This window comes from Mus caroli, chromosome 1 (genome assembly GCF_900094665.2).
Source record: "Mus caroli chromosome 1, CAROLI_EIJ_v1.1, whole genome shotgun sequence".
NCBI classification, from domain to species: domain Eukaryota; kingdom Metazoa; phylum Chordata; class Mammalia; order Rodentia; family Muridae; genus Mus; species Mus caroli.
Genome location: NC_034570.1, coordinates 72396395 through 72413101, shown reverse-complemented (window position 1 = coordinate 72413101; position 16707 = coordinate 72396395). Strand labels below are relative to the sequence as shown.

The window sequence follows — 16707 nt, the reverse complement described above, 5'->3', positions numbered from 1 at the left end:
TGGAAAAAAAAAAAAAGAAAATAAGACCTTACTGAGTAAAACTGAGATACAACTTTTTACTTTCATACCATTGGTATCTTTCATACACTTAAAAAATATCTTGACAAGGTGAGATTATCTGACTTATATTAAAAGTTAGCAGTAAATTCAGAAAATGATTTCTGTATTCATGGGGGGAACACATACAGAAAGACTAATTGATAATGCATAACTCAGATGCTAACTCACCATGGAACATTTGTTAGTACCATTGCCAAGGCAAAGCCTTAAGGATGTTGGATCAGAGAAACTATTATCTCTCCAATTAAACTAGTTGAAATAATAGCCCTGGGACCACCCAGGCCTTCCAAAGTAAAATCCTAATAAAGAAATAATTGGATTTTGTGAAATTAGTAAGAAATATCCATTTAAGTTAGCATGCTTTGTCTAAAATTCTTAGCATAACCAGGGAATTATGTTTGTTGGAGATAGCTGAAAATAGCTTATACAAGAGAAATGCTAGTATCTAGAAAAAAATATCAACTCTCTTGACTTTTATGCTAATGGAAAACCTTTCATTTCTAATAAAATATTTCCTATGCCTACAAGGATCTCATAAATATTTATGTTCAGTTCCTTCAGTTGTTTAAACAGAATTACAATGTATGTTTCGGGGTTCTAGAACCTTTTATGAAGTTGGCCCAAAAGTGTTTTGTCAGATATATCTGAGGACATACTTTCAGTGATTGAGGCATCAAATTTAAGCCAAGTATGATAAAACAGGGCTGTAATTCTAGTAAACTGGAGGATAAGATATGAGGATTATGAATTCAAAGGAACCCTAGATAGTATGGTGAGACTTAGTCTAAAAAACATTAATTCTTAGCTCTCAATGGTAATAACATAGGATTGAAGGAAAGCTCTAGAATAAATTACAATTAGTATTTTCTCACCCAACTCTGCATGTATTGAGTTTTAGAAATCAAGCTTTCAAACAAATGAGAGGCTTCTCCCAGTAGTCTTAGCCCTACCCCAGGTGAATCTTCAGACTTGGGTTTTATTGTGGTTCCCAGTGGCTTGGATTTGCTTTAAATATAATCAAATATCCTGGCACTACTTGTTCAGTATAAATCCATAAACCCCAGTTCAGTGCATTCAGCCAGAGTAAAACAGGACTCCCTTCCCTGGCTGAGCTCTAGTTTGAAACCACAGAGAATGTCTCAACAACAGCAGAATTCTCAGACTTAATTCTCAGTGTCAACTTACCCTTTATGGCTGTGGGGCTTATGCCTCTTGGTATTCATTTTCCTCAAGTTTCAGCATTTCAAAATTATATATAAACTCATCTCCAAAGGAAAAAATTACCTCAGTATCATTCTCAGACAGGTATAGACATCCATGAGCTGTGATCTAAGCTGTTTCAGTCACACTTTTTTCAGTCACTGCTTTCCCAGGGTCCCAAGTATTTGAATTCTATGACTTCCATCAATATTCCCTGGCTAAACTAGCTCTTAGCTAGTTTGACTGTATGCTTAGATTTTTCAAAACCTATTTTAATAAGGGTTTTCAAATGCTTTGACTCCACCTCTAGCTCACCATCCAAAAGTAGGGGAGAAAAGATGGGAAATAGACAAGGGGATTGGGACCTGTTTAGAAGTAGTTCTTTGTGGCAATTCCAATCTCTGTCAGGATACCAGCAGTCCAGTTGAAAGTGTCACTAAACAGGAATCAGGAACAGCAGCATGATCCAGCAGAAACCGCCAGGCCTCTGATGAATTGTACAAATTAGCCAGAGCATTGAGGACCAGCAAAAATGCCAGGAGTTCTCTGTCATACCTTTCTCAAAGAAATGAAAATCAGCAAAGACAGGAGACAAGCAAAGAGTTGAACAGCTAGTTATGCAAGTTCCCCATCACTCTCTGTCCAGTCCCACTTACATTCTCTCCAAACATCATGTGCCTTTCCACTGGCTTTGAAACTTTCACTTCATTTGACTTCAACAGAAGAAGATCTTGGTGCAGTAAAAGGAGAGATTAAGGTTCCCACTCCATTTCAGCCCTGTGAATCCTTCTTTCACAATGCCCACTCCTGATAGAAACTAATGATCCTGTGAGTTTCCCATGATCCTCATGTTTAGCAACGAGTGACCTCCATATCATATAGTGACCTCTATATCAGTCTCTCAGCATTTCTTGTTAAGGCCCTCTCTTGCTCATCCTCTTAATTAAAACTTAAACATAAGTCTCTTCAACTGAACAATTTGAAGTGGATCTATATTCCTGCTCGGGAATCTGTTAAACTAAATGGAAGTTGAGTCTTTCATTCTCACCCAAGAACCATCAAACCAAATCACACTTGTGCAAAACAAGAAGGAGCTAAGAAATAATATACTAGAAGATGGTAGAATCTGGGACAATGGGAGGTATATTTGTGCTCAACTGTCTTTCAGAAAGCATATAAAACTGAGTGTGGCCACTTCAACCCCCCTGAAGCAGAAGATATAAAAGCAACATTGAGAGAGTTGCTCTGAAACCAATAAAAGTTTTGAAGCTCCAGATTGTTTAAATCATGAATTGGGTCAGACTTGGTTTTACCCTTCAAACTGAATCTAGCTTAATGAACATTATGTTTTCAATATTACAATTCTTGATGTACAGAAAAAGCACCAACTTTGTGTTCAGTAAGGACCACTAGAAGGAAACTTTTGTTCAAGGATTGAGCTATCAGTCCTTTTAATGTGGCCAGTCTTTTTAATATGGTCTTTAATTACATATTTATCTAGCTCATAAACATAAAGTTTATTCAGGCTGCCATGAAAGGAAGACCGTTTCTAATCAAGTATAGTTTTACTTATACAACTAGAAGTAATAGATTAATTATTAGCAGGTATTATCATGTCTTATGCAGACCCACAGTAATATAGAATGTTACATTAGCTATGAAAAGGCAACATTTCAAGACTCGGCAGATGGCTGTACTGAATTGGTTTGATGGCAGCATCAGGCTGTCGTGTCTCTGAATCTATTGACATGGTTTGCTGTCCATCATTTATATTTAGACTGAGAACATAAGCTGTCATTGGAATAGCTCCTAAAACTGGCTATGTGTGGCAAAACCTCCCCACAGATCCACAGAGCAGCTCTCTACTGAGCACCCCACAAACATTATTATTCTTATCTGGGATACAGGGACCACCCTGCCACCACACTTAATAGTTCAGTGAAGATACTGAAAACATCAACAAATGAAATAATAAAAACAACTCAAGATATGAAAGCATTTAACAAAGTACATATTGAAATAGCACCCTGCATCATATCTGACTACCGCGGATTAAAGCTGTTATCAACAAAGGTGGGAATTGCAGAAAGTACATAAACTTGTGGAATCTGAACAAACCACTACTAAATGAAAAATGGATTAAGACAAAAATCAAGAAGGAAATGAAAATCTTATGTGTGTTTCAGTCTAAATATCCACAGAGGTTAAGTAGCTAATAAATGGCCAGGGACAAGAGATACTATTCCAAGGAAGAGGAAATAGAATAGAATTTATTTTACAAAGAGATAAAGGGGGAACTAGAATAGAATGTGGAAAAGAATGGGAGGACAGAGTAAAAGAGAGACAGACTATGGAGAGTGACAACTAACACTAAAAGCCTCTTGAAAGCCATATAGGTCTACTACCCTAGAGGCTGTTGTGGATGGACCTGGTGCTGTTTGTATGTTGATGCTAATTCTGCTCTCCTGGGAGAGGTTGAGGACAAGGAGTGAGTCATACTCAGGTGACTTCTTGTGAACCAATCCCCTAAAGAATAAAAGAGCCAATCACTAGGTGAGTCAGTGGGACGTCTGGGTTGGAGAGGAGAAGAGAGGAAGCAGGAGATTCCCGACCTTTGGTCGGGTTTAGTATAAGGACAAGATGTAATTAGGAGTGTCTCCCAGTCTCAATGGTGGGTTCATCAGGATTTGCCACCGGAGGATTTAGATTTAATAACGCTTACAAGTTAGGATTTTAGTTGTTGTGTCCAGTGATTGAGTTACCATTGTTTCTGAACTAAGTTTGTGTGGCATTTTCCTTCATGTGGCGGCTCATCTTGGTTCCATACAGAAAGGTATGGTGGCAAAGCATGGTTTTGCCTGATGTGCACCACAAAGGTTGTAGAGGTTTTAAAGCATGGGACTGGTGTGGTAGTGACCTGCCAGTAGGAATTTAGTAAGCTGGGTGGAGACATTTTGGAGCTCTGAGTCAAGAGTCTCCACGAGATAAAATGAGGTTGGCCATTGCCAGTCAGGCCACTGGAGCAGAGAGTTGCTCGCGCAAGTGCAGAAATGTGCTGGTTTCATTTTTTTAATATTTCCTGCAACAAGAGGCTTCCTAAAATACACACATATATGAAAGAACTGAAATGGAGTCACCATAAAATAGGGAAGACAACAGACATCTTTTTTTTATTTTATTTTTCATTGGGTTTATTTATTTATTTTTTTTGAGACAGGTTTCTCTAATTAATAGATCTAGACTAGATTTGTAGACCGGAGTGGCCTCAAAATCACAGAGATCTGCCTGCCTTTGTCTCCCAGTACTGGGATTAAAGGCATGTGCAACCAAACCTGAAAACAGAATTCTTATTCTACCAAGTGAAAACTCCAGTGCCTGGAATGAGTTACTTCTTATTGTTAGCCTACAGGGTTCGATAAACCACTCACTAGACATCAAAGGGTATTTGCAAGGCTATTGTTTGTGGTCCACAACCTGATGACAGAACCGTATTGCAGAAGACACAACTTATTTATGTCATGGAACATTACTTTACTCCACCACTTCCATCCCATTTTTTCCCCAAAATATCACTCTTTCCCACACACCTGTTAGAAGAAAACTGCTACAATTGTGTGGTTTTCTGATCACTTTAAATTAGTGGTGAGTTCAACTTAATATAACATCAAACCGGAGCCTCACTTCTAATTCATAATTTCTCTTTTCTCTCTTCCAATCATTCCTTACTTTCTTGTCCTTTAACTGTTGATTCTTGCCCCTCTATATCCAACTTCAGAGGCAAACAATAACTAGAGGTAAGATGCCTTCTTTTAAAATAAAAAGGGACAAATAAGAAGAATTACATTATTTCATGGCCCCAGATCTGTTTTTAAGATTGAAACTGTTTGATGAACTAGAGAAATACCCAGATGGTTTTCGGGGCAAAAGGTGTCCTTCTCTGGGGTCTAAGATGATAGATTTTAGTGTATTTCTTTCTAGAATCTAGGTCCAGGGACAGCAGTCAGCAAGCTGGAGAAAGATGGTGTCAGTCTGAGGTCAGATACCTAAAAACCAGGAGAATCAAAGGTATACGAATCAGTCTGATGACTTGGAGGTCTAAGACTCCAACAATTCCATTATTCCATGTGAGTCTAAATGCAGGAAAAGATGAGGAATTCAAGCAATGAACAAAAGAAATCCTTTCATTCTGCCTTTTAATTCTCTTCAAGTCTTCAGCCGATAGGCAAGAAGACTACAAACTGAAATATTAATCTCACCTAAAGTAATTTCTCAGACATACTCAGAAAAAAAAAATGTTCTAGGGATGCAGAGTATCTAGGCAACCTGTGGCTCTGTCAAAATAAAACTCACCATCAGGAATGCTTGTGTCGCAACTCTTACAGGATGCTTCTAGCTTTGATTTGAACATTGATCCATGTGTTTGAAAGATATCTCTGAGATCTGTGGCATACTTCTAATAGATGGATAGCCTTTACTCACTGAACACAGTCCTGTGGGTCCTGTCATCTGGGAAATACTAGGCAGCATCTCATGTTCGAGCATCTCCAAGTGAGGTAAGCACCTGACCCTGCATCTATCACGGGAGATGTCCTAGGTTTTCCATGTCAATGCAAGGTGGTTCCAGTCATGGACCTTTCTTTTGTGGAAGGAACCACGGTTCTACCAGATATCGTTTATGAGGCATTTCCAACATCCAGCCCATTTTGAAAAAACAAATCTCTGCTGGGTTTTGTTTGCTTGTTTTGCTAATGACTGTGGCTGCAATATGAGAACTGGAAGTTTTAGTCTACACTATTGATGGTGCTGCGTCTCATTTTAATATGTGGGGATTAACTTGCTGCCATCATTCTCGACTTTGAGTCCCAGGATGAAAATCTAAAAGCTTATTACAGGCATGCCTTTCCCTTTGGACTCCAGGTGCCATTAATTATTAGTGGAAGAGAATAAGAAGTTGGAAAATCTCCCTACATTTTCTCCTTTCACACCTTGATTTCGTTATGTGGCTGTGAGGATCCAGGGGATCAATCCTACAGTGGCTGAAACAGGACACACATGTTTTCCTGTGATTCAAGGCCAGTTTCTGGATCCAAAGGTGGAAACAAAAGAACTCTTTATAGATTACAGAAAATAGAAAAGATGCCAGGCATAATGGCAAACACCTTAATCCTGGCACTTGGGAGACTAGGGCAGAGAAATCATGAGTTGGAGACCAATCTGGGTTATATAAGTGTGTGTGTGTGTGTGTGTGTGTGTGTGTGTGTGTGTGTGTGTTTGTGTGTGTGTGTATTTCTGAGAGGGGAAAGGAAGAGAGAGAGAGAGTAGAGAAGGAGGGAGAGAGGAAGGATTTTTAAAGAAAACCATCCTTACAGCCATTCTGCATCCCTAGACTATAGAGACAAAATTACAGGTCGCCAATTCAGGCAGAGAATATGCAGGATAATGAGAGAATGAGGGCACTTATTGGTGACTTCTCAGGAGTCTGAGTATTCAGCAGAAGCAATTCCAATGTCAGTGACAACAAAGGTCTCATGATCCTGGGATGTTTTATCAAGGAAAAGCCAATTGCTCTTTTCTTTTTGCAATAGCTCACTGTGACTTTGACTCTTCCAACAGCAACTCCACAAACATGAACCAAGGTTCCTATCAACCACTTCCTTTAGAGTACTGATGCCAGCTGTAGCTCTGCAATTCATTCCTGTATCTCTGTCTGGACTCTAGTTGTGAAAGTTACGTGATAAGCTAGTAACTAAAACAATGAAGTCTCATTCCAAAGTAGCACTTCCTTAAGAAGTTAGTCTTCAAAGGGGGAATAATCCAAAGAACCCTACCAAATCAACCTGACATTACCATGATATACATTCTTAAGGTATGGTATCTTATCCCCCTCATTCAGAAGCCACAGATCAGTATTTTTTCAGTATTATTTTCTTGCCTAGTCATAGTATTGTTTCTTTAACATGAACACTGCTTTACTGTGGATATTCTTTTACAGTCTTTACAGTGTTCCTATTTTATTCAAGCAAAGGGCATTACTTAAGTTCCCAAAATAGCAAACACCTTTGTAGGTGACAAGGACACAGAACTGACAAGGATATGAGATCAAAGTCCTTGTGATTTCCTTGGAGAAATAAATATTTAATGTTTTATAATTTATATTTATAGCTATTCATAAAGGCACTAAGTTTAATGTCCACTTGAGAGTAGGAGTTTGGGGACCCTACTATCTGAAACTTGGGGAAAAATCTAAATTTTTCAAGTTAGAGATGCTGGAAGAACTACACCTTTGTTCAGTGGCCAAAGCTCTTATAGCTTCAACATTGAAAGCATTCATGTCACAAGACAGGGTCTCAATTGCACCTGTGCCATGTACATTCTTAGTGTGATTTTGATTTTTCCCACCATTCAAGGTTCTTTATCAACTTTGGCTCCTGTGGTGGGGACATCAAGGTAAATGCATTGGCTCTTTTCCTCCTAGGAGTAATTCTTAGATGTCACATTTCATTTCTACTTGAGTCTTTCTTTTCTAGTCCATGGCTTTAAAAGTTTGAAAAAGATACTCTTTATACTTATCTGCCTGCATATTATAAGCTACAATTTCTTCTTATAATATTCTTACTTCTATGCATTTCAAGAATACCTCTGCTTTCTGCATATTTGCTTCTGTTTATCCCATGAATTCCTATGTTGTCAACTATAAGAAGCTTTCAGCGGCCATGCCCACCCATATGGAACAGGCACCCCTTTTGGATATCCCTAGATCACCTCAGCCATAGCAGTACTCATAGCACTTCTGAATGCGACTGTTCTATGACTCTTACTAGTATTTTACTATTACTAGGGAGGGTTTGTTTTGTTTTGTTTTGTTTTGTTTTGTTTTTATGTCCCAGTGCCCCTGCTGTTTGTACAGAACGGACACATCTCTGAATTCATGGCGCTGGACACAGAATGCCAGCATGCATTCTTTCATCTTTATTGACTAGGGAGCAGGTGATGCCAATGAACTGAAATTAGAGCCCAGCATTTGACATTGATCTTAAAGCCCCATTAAGGTTTGTTTTTTGATTTTTTTTTCCTGATAAGCTACCTCAAAAAAGTACATATTGTGTTCAGCACCAGTATAGCCAAACTGTGTCTTCATTTATTCAAAATAAAATCTGAGGAAAATGTTTCAAATTCAAGCTCCTTAGAATATATGCCCACAGTCTTAAAACATTCTCTATGTAGATTAAAAAATAAGAGTTATAATCTTAAATAGCTCCAAAGGCCAAGTCTAAGAAGATAAAACCCAACAGAGATAAGTTGAAGCTTCCCTTTTCACAAGGGTGCAATAAGAGAAGGCTATAATTTATTGAAAGCCTAGGTGGGAAAGGCTTACAAGGTAACATATCATGAGAGTTATACATTTTTGAAATATGGTCTGTCCCCTGAGATATTTAACATAGTCTTAAGATGAAATATGAGAGGGTTATTTATCTCTGAAATACAGGAGATAGAACTGTTTCCCATACTATGGTTAAACTACATCTTGGCTGCAGCTCTTCAGTATTGGGGCAGGGTACCAAGGAGAAGATACAACCTGCAGAGGGAACCCACATATAGAGTCTATTAAATGACCCCATGTCCAGGGAATCTCCATCCACATCCACATCTGTGGGGCCGGCGAGTGTATGGGAAGAGGGGGCAGGGAGAGATCCCATGTCCGGCCAGAGTTCCTGTGCTCTGGGTGGGCGGACATGGGAGGACTGCCTGAGGCTTTCCATGTGGCCCCGGGTGGACATCTGGCTGTGTGAAGCCACTGACCCCACATAGCAGGGGGTGGACAAGGAGCAGCCCCCGGTACCAGGTTCTCAGTCTCTAGCATCTCACGTTGCATATGGCAGAGGAGCTGAGAACAGAATAGGGGCCCCGGGGATACGGGAAGTAGGTAGAGGGAGAGAGGTTCCCATGCAGATGAGAGTTCTAAGTCCGGTAGAGCACAGGAAGGCCTTCTGATGGGAGATCAGGCACAGCTCGTTAGGAGAAAGCCTATCCCATCATCCAAGCACAGCGGGCCTTGATGAACAGAGACAGTCTATGGTTTTAGAGCTTTATTGTAGAAAGGCAGGGGGAAAGAGAAAAGGTAGAGAGACTGGCCATGGCCAAGAGGGGAGAAGGGGGAAAAGGAGAGAGAGAAGAAAGGCTAGAGTAAGAGGGAGAGAGTAAGAGGGAGAGAGCGAGGTGGAACCAACCAAGCAGCCCCTCTTATAGTGGGATTGTTATCTTGCTGTTCCTAGATAACTGGAAGAAGTCTAGCCTGAAGGTCAGAAGCTTGAAACATTGTGTACAGGACTGATAGCCATGAGCCTGTCCTGGGAGGGCTGTGGGGATGGTAACTTTGACAGGAGCCAGGGGTCCAGGAAACATGAGGGAACTCCTTCTGTCCCATGTAGGTGAAAATTACCACCACTGGGTCCTACCAGGGTTCATGACCTCAACTCCACTAGAGACCAGCCTGTCTGTGCATAGCCCATTGCCCTACACACATCCACCTCTTTCTCAGCCAACTTGTTCTCATCGGATAACCATGAGTAAGGATTTCCTACACTACCAACCAGCCATTGTTGCTCTTCCATTCTGTACAAAGGAAGACAGTTCATTGTATGATGGTATGTTGCTAAAAGGTTTGAAACACAGTGAAAAAGAACAATCAGATACTCATTAAATTGGTAATAATTCATTTGGTTAATTTATTTAGCCCATTAAAGATACTTAAAATAAAAATGTTACCTTTTGTGAATAATAAGCATTTATTAGGATTTATAATATGCTTCCATTTTGATTAATTCTATACGATTGTTATTCCTTCTAGTGTATGTTCATAAATTTTAACACATAAATCTTCATCATCACAAGAAATAAAAGTTAAATCATTGCAGAGAAAAATTAGTGATGTTAATATATAAGATTTTAAATATGAAATATATTAAATTAGCATAAAATTCTGTGGAGGAAATGGAATAAAATTACTTCAAGGAGGAATAGAAGTGAATTTCACTCATAAATTAAAGAATGTGTTTGTTTTCAAAATTCATAATTGTGAGCATAGATCACCTTGATGTTTATTTCCTTGAATACTTTAAAAGGACGATATAACACTTGTATTTTTAAAGTCAATATCACCAATATATTCTGCAACTATTTATGTTCAGGATGAAAAAGTCCTAGGCATCTACCTAAAAAGGTTCAAAGGCATACGCAAGCTTTAAAGTGCTTTTAAGGAAAAGTGAACTAAATGATACTCTATCTTACTGAATCCTGTTTTGTTCTGAGCAGAATTCTTTGAAAGGACAGGAAGAAACTAAAACATACTAAAGGAAAACTCATAAGGTTAAAAAAATGACTTAGAAACACAGCATTTTAAAATGATCATCTATGAGCAGAAAAGGATTTAGGGGTGAATTTAACAGGAACTTCAGAATTTGAGGGGTTACAATTTCAGCCCACAGAGTAGCTCAAAGATGAATAGATAAAAGTACAGACAGAGCAGACTGGGTCATTTTGATGGCCTGTCTATTCAAAGCAAAGCTTGGCAGATAGTCATTACACAATTAAGATAGGTAATATCAGTGTATATACATTGTGTAAGAAGCAAGTTCCTGTTATCAAAACTGACCTAAGACTTCAGAGGTTGGCATGAGTCCTCACCCATTGATTGAATTTAAAGTTTGAAGAGGGTTAATGCAATACAACACTGTGCCCAGAATACATTGCAAGAGTCACATCTGGCACTTAGCCTCACAGAAACTTGAAATGGCAAGTTGAGGGAGATTTCTTGGGGGGGGGGGCGCACCTTCACAGAGGAAAAGGGGGGGTAGGGGAAGGATTGTGGGAGGAGATGACAATAAGTGGGATGTAAAGTGAATAAGTAAAAAAAAAAATTAAATTTAAAAGAAGAGTCACTTCTGATTTCTACTACACAAAAAGAAATGAAAGGAATTAGTATCATTGCAAGAAAGAATATATAACATGGATACACTTAAGAGATAGAGATCATTTCTCCCTCCAATATTAAAATGAATAGCTTTATTTAAATCAAAGTCACTTTCACATTATAAGGGAGTATGTTGTTTGAGATGGACATCACTAATTTAATTGGAACAACTTCAATAACCGGAATCAATTAGAACCTTAACAAGAGTCAGGTGGCTGTGGTAATTTCTTTCTAACCATGTCCCTGACTCACTAATTCAATAATTATGTCCAATCTACTGAATTTTCCATCAGAATGATCTTAACTGGATCCAATTAAATAAGGCATTTGGGTACATCTTGACATAAGCAGCAGTGACTAAAGTGAAAGTGGATTGTCAATGCCGTTGCTTCCCAAAGGACTCAGACATGCTTTCATTGTTGTAGTCAAAATTTCTCCAAACTCCTTTAGTGATGGATTATGTTTTCTGCAGTAAAGAACAAGGGGAAGCAAGCATCCAGTTGACATTACTCAAAGTGGCAGACATGCATAAAACCCTTGTGCTCTGCATATCGACCCAATTTCTCTTCGTGTACTTAGAGCCCAAGCTTACCAGGTTCCTGAGAGCCTGTAACCCAAGGTGGACAACTCTGTATGCTAGCAAAAATGATGTTTGTTTTTGTACAGTACTGCGAACAGTTCTTTCTCATTTCCCCAATAAAAGACTTAATAATAATAATAATAATTTTGTTTCTTTCTCCTCTAAAGAGAAGTTAAATTAGATCCTCTTGCAAGCTGGAGCTGAATTTCAAACATCAGGAATCCTGTATCATTAGTGAGCTATTCAATAGGAGGACATAAAACCTTGGGTAGTTGAAGACCTGTTGGTCCTGATAATCTCTACACTTATCCTTCTGCAGGTTCCATTTTGAAGCCCACTCTTTCTTCACTAGCCACCAAAGAGATGTAACAACTATACGCACATTAATATTTATTTAGCTAATGAAAAGATGTCACTGAGACTCTCTCCCATTCTTCTGTTAAAGACATATAATAGGAATCTAGAAATATGAGCCTATGTCCTGGGTTTAGTGATAACCAATCATTTCTTTGGCTTTTTGAGATATTAGCTCTAGAGCAGATAACAGATATCATTATAATATTCACCTTGACATATTATCTTACTGAGACCTATAATAATGTAAATATGTAGTCATAGGTAAGGAATTTAATTTCTTATCCTGGCTTCTTTTGATTTCACTCTCCTTAGACAGTGTTTCCATGCAACTTTATGATTAATATTATTGATTTTTTTCCACAATGAATATTAGTGGTCTATGCATAGGTCAATAGAGCCAAACAACAGACACTTTTGAACATATAGTCTCAAATAAGTGATAGCTCTCTGCCCAAATCATCTTCTCTTCTGATGTCTGCTTTGCTAAGTATCTTGTGGCTCTTCTCGGCCCATAATATTCCTTGAACCTTTGTACCACAATGACACAAAATAGGATAGGAAATAAAAACCTTGAGGCCTGGGTATCAGGGCCTCATGACCCCCTTTGTGATGAGCTACTATTCTCCTTGTTCAAGATTGCCTAGTTGATTGGTCTGTGTCTAATAATAGCCTAAATTTTCTGGACCAAATGGATGGTTGTGTTTTTATCTCCACCCCAACTTTCCCTCTCCCTCTCCCCCTCCACCTCCATTTTTTGCTTAATTTGAAAGTGGAAGAACACAGAAGGCAGAACCAGGGCATTAGTTATTGAATTCTGTGTCCACTGCTCTGACGATGTGAAATTGGATAAGTACTGACCTGCATGAGTCTGTTCTTACAGATGCATCATAATAATCTACCGCATTAAAAACACACCTAACTTAAAATAACATAACTTGAAATTAGAGAGTGAAGAAGAAATGGCAACTGTTACTGTTCTATGTGTGATTCTGATTGTTCTTATGGTAAATTGAGTATTGGAATAATGTAATATGTAATAAAAACAATTGTTTTTGTTTCATGAGTCATATGATTATAATATCTACAACTCTCTTTGTAAGGAATATCTCATAGATAAAATAAAAATCACAATATATGACAAATAGAATATAATAAGAGAACAAAAGTGAAGAAACATCTGTTGCTTTATTACATGATTTTCATCAATTATTTTCTTAAAAAGGCAATAACATTAAAAATTATTTTTAAACCCACAGTCTTCATATTCAAAAGACATTATTCCTCAAGGCAGTTTTATTAGTACTTCTAAAAATAGAATGTAGTATAAAATATTTTAAAGGCATTGTTGCTCAACTATTAAAACTTATATCATCTGTTGAGAAATAAACTGAATGTGCATCACTAAACCACATTGCTTATTTCATTGAATCTACCCCTTTTATCTATGCACCACGCACTGTGCATCAATAGCACTCGATATTAATATCACTTGATAATAACATCAGCACAAGTACCATGAGAAAACTAATTGTGGCTACTTAATTGTGATGCACTCCCACAATTCACACAATTAACTGGTGTATTAGCATCTGTGTGTGCAACTCTGGGTGAGAGGAAATGCAGTTAAACATTTCTACATGTAAGAGGGTGTGTGTGTGAGGGGGGAGAGGGGAGGGGGAGGGAGAGGGAGGGAAGGAGGGAGGGAGAGAGAGAGACAGAGACAGAGACAGAGAGGTCAAGGCAGGATAATGCAAAAAGCAAATAGAAAATATATTAAATGTTGGAGTCAAAGTGCCTCCCATTACCACAGTGTGGTACCACATTGGCACCAAAGCACTGCAAACTCCACCTACATTAACATTCATTGCCTGAGAAGATGTGCTCATTCTGGAAGGATATACACTTAACAACAGTATGACAGGGAAGTTTCCCACCAGGTCATGACTCCTGAGTTTTCTCCAAAATAAATATTTTAAAAGTATGCAACTTGACATTTTTTAAGCTTAAGGGAAATATGAGGAAATATTCTGTTCTTCTATTTTTTCTTTAGTTATGCACACTAGGGAGAAATTTTAATAATCATTGCCTGGAAGTGTGCAGAGAAAGTTAAAAAAACAGTCAAATCAAGAAAGAAGTGGAATATCTCTATTCATACATATCGCAGTATAGAGAAAGGGGAAAAATTCAGTTATCTAATATGGAGGTTTGAATGGAATGAAGCTTGTCAGGCTTGGGAAGCAAGCACTTTTGCCTGCTGAGCTATCTCACCAGCCCAGAGTGTGGGAGTTTGCTTTCGTTTTTGGTCCTTTGCCTCTACTCTATCATGCACAGTCACATGATATTTGAGCTACAATGGACCTTACATGTGCAACAACGCCATATGATGATAATGGTCCTGCTTCTGTGACTTTTTCTGAGGACATAAAACAAACCTGTGTCTGTTCCATTCCCAGGTGAGGGAACTGGAGAAACAGATGCCACATTCCATGCCCTTAGTACACTGATACTGATGTTTTAGAATACAGAGGCTCTGGAACCCACAAAAATGGATTGATTTTTCTGTAGTTCTGGAGGAAGAATCCAAAGTTCTAGGAATCTCTGTTGAGGTTTTTCCTGTTGTGTTTCTGACAGATTTGAAAAGGCAAGTAAGTGAAGATGAGACAGGAACAGACCGACAGAAAGACAGAGGAGGTAGCTTAATTCTTCTTTTTATCAGGAATTCACTCCCACAGTAACTAATTCACTCCTTTGATAACAACATCTCTAATTCATTCCTAAGGGGTCAGTTCTCATGACCCAATCACCTACATTTCTATGATTCCCACATCTAAACACCATCACGTTGTAAACCACTCTAGAGACTTAAACTTTGGGGAACACATTCAAACCATAAAAGCTTCTCGTGAACAAAACAAATCCATCAACTCATAGAAAGAAGCTAAGCAAGTGCGTGCTGCTGTGGGAGGGAGGCAGTAGGTATGTCTGTCACTGTGTACTGCGCGGTCTCCATCAACACCTAATGACGTGCTTTCAGCTCTGTATTACAGAGTTTTACTGAGGAAAAATCCAGTCAATTCTCTTCTCTAGCATTTCTATACAATTGTAAGGCAAAATAACAATCTCAATCAGTATTCCTGGTGCTATCTGTGAATACAGAATAAAGATTCAGAAGTCATCTTCAAAGACGGGGGATTTTTAACTCTAGGGACCAGATAGAAACAGTATTAGAATTCCAACTTCATTGGAAGTATGTTGCTTCTATAGAAAGTGACATATGCAGAAGATGCAGTAAACATTCAATAAAGAAAAATATATACAAAGAAAACAGCAAAAAATATGTTGGATGTGATTTGGGCATGTGGGTGCCTGAGAAATAGCTCTTTTGGGGGTGCCTTACTTTTTAAGTAAAGAGAAAATTGCTGGTTTGCTGCAAAAGTAGAAACAAATACAAAATGATGCAGACCTATATAAAATGAGAAAACAATGACAATTTGTACTCAACGCTGACTTTGTTCCTCTCAAGGGATGGCAGACACACAGTTTCTAGATGAGCCACAAGCAAACCTATGGAGCATGAGGCATATTTCTCCCCAACAATGGAACGAAAAGGTTTCTGAGGTATCCGTCACTCAACCAACAGAACCTTTGCTTCCATTTTGTCCAGTACATCAATTTTTAAACTTAAATTTAATTCTTTTAAAGATGCTTTCTTTATATTACTTTGCTTATCCATACTAAATATTTAATTTGGAAAATTCCTTTTTAAAAAACATTATTTTATTTATTTTTATAATTTCATGCAAGAATACGTGTAAGGATGGGTGTGTCTATGCCATAGGATGTTAGAGAATAACTTTCAGAAATTTCTTCTTCTGTCTAGTATGGAATTAGAAATTGAAGTCAGGTAACCAGGTTCACTCTGAACATGTTTTCATCCACTGAGCCATTTCACCATTCCATATTGAAAAGAATTTTTGACATTCAATATGTATTGTCAGCTACCATGGTCTCTATTTAAACAGTGGTTCCTTGACATTGTTAGACAAGGCATCCTGGTCTCTACTACAGCATCCCTGCCATGGCAACCCTTAGTCACCGATTGTTTGCAGCAGTCTCCCTGCAGGCTCCTACTTCTATCAGCGAAGTGAGGTTTTCTTTGCACAATTCACCATAATTCCTGTAGAGATGAATAAGTAAATGGATGCCAAGTCCTCAGAGCAGTGCCTAGAACACAAAACATACGGAATAAATGTCCCTTGCTTGTTGCTTATATAGTAATTATCCTGCTGGGAACTACAGCAGCTCACCATCCTCAGGTCAAGGTGCCCCTTTTAATTCTTCCCTCTGGTGCGTTAATGATTTTTGACACTTTTCTTAACAAAATTGGTTTTTTTCCCCAATTCTTTCTATTTCTATTTTTAAAATCTATGTTTCCAATTTTTCTCGTGTAATGTTTCTGACAATTATGCTAAACATTCTGAGTCCACCAAGGTCTTCAAAGCCCTTTCTTCCCTACCTATGAAACCTACTTGATTCTAGC

At 38.3% G+C, this 16707-nt stretch overlaps 1 long non-coding RNA gene across 1 annotated transcript in view; it reads left to right on the top strand.

The window, feature by feature from the left end:
* LOC110304318 overlaps positions 1-16707 on the top strand; it is a 362919-nt gene that overhangs the window by 113807 nt on the left and 232405 nt on the right. The window lies entirely within an intron of this gene.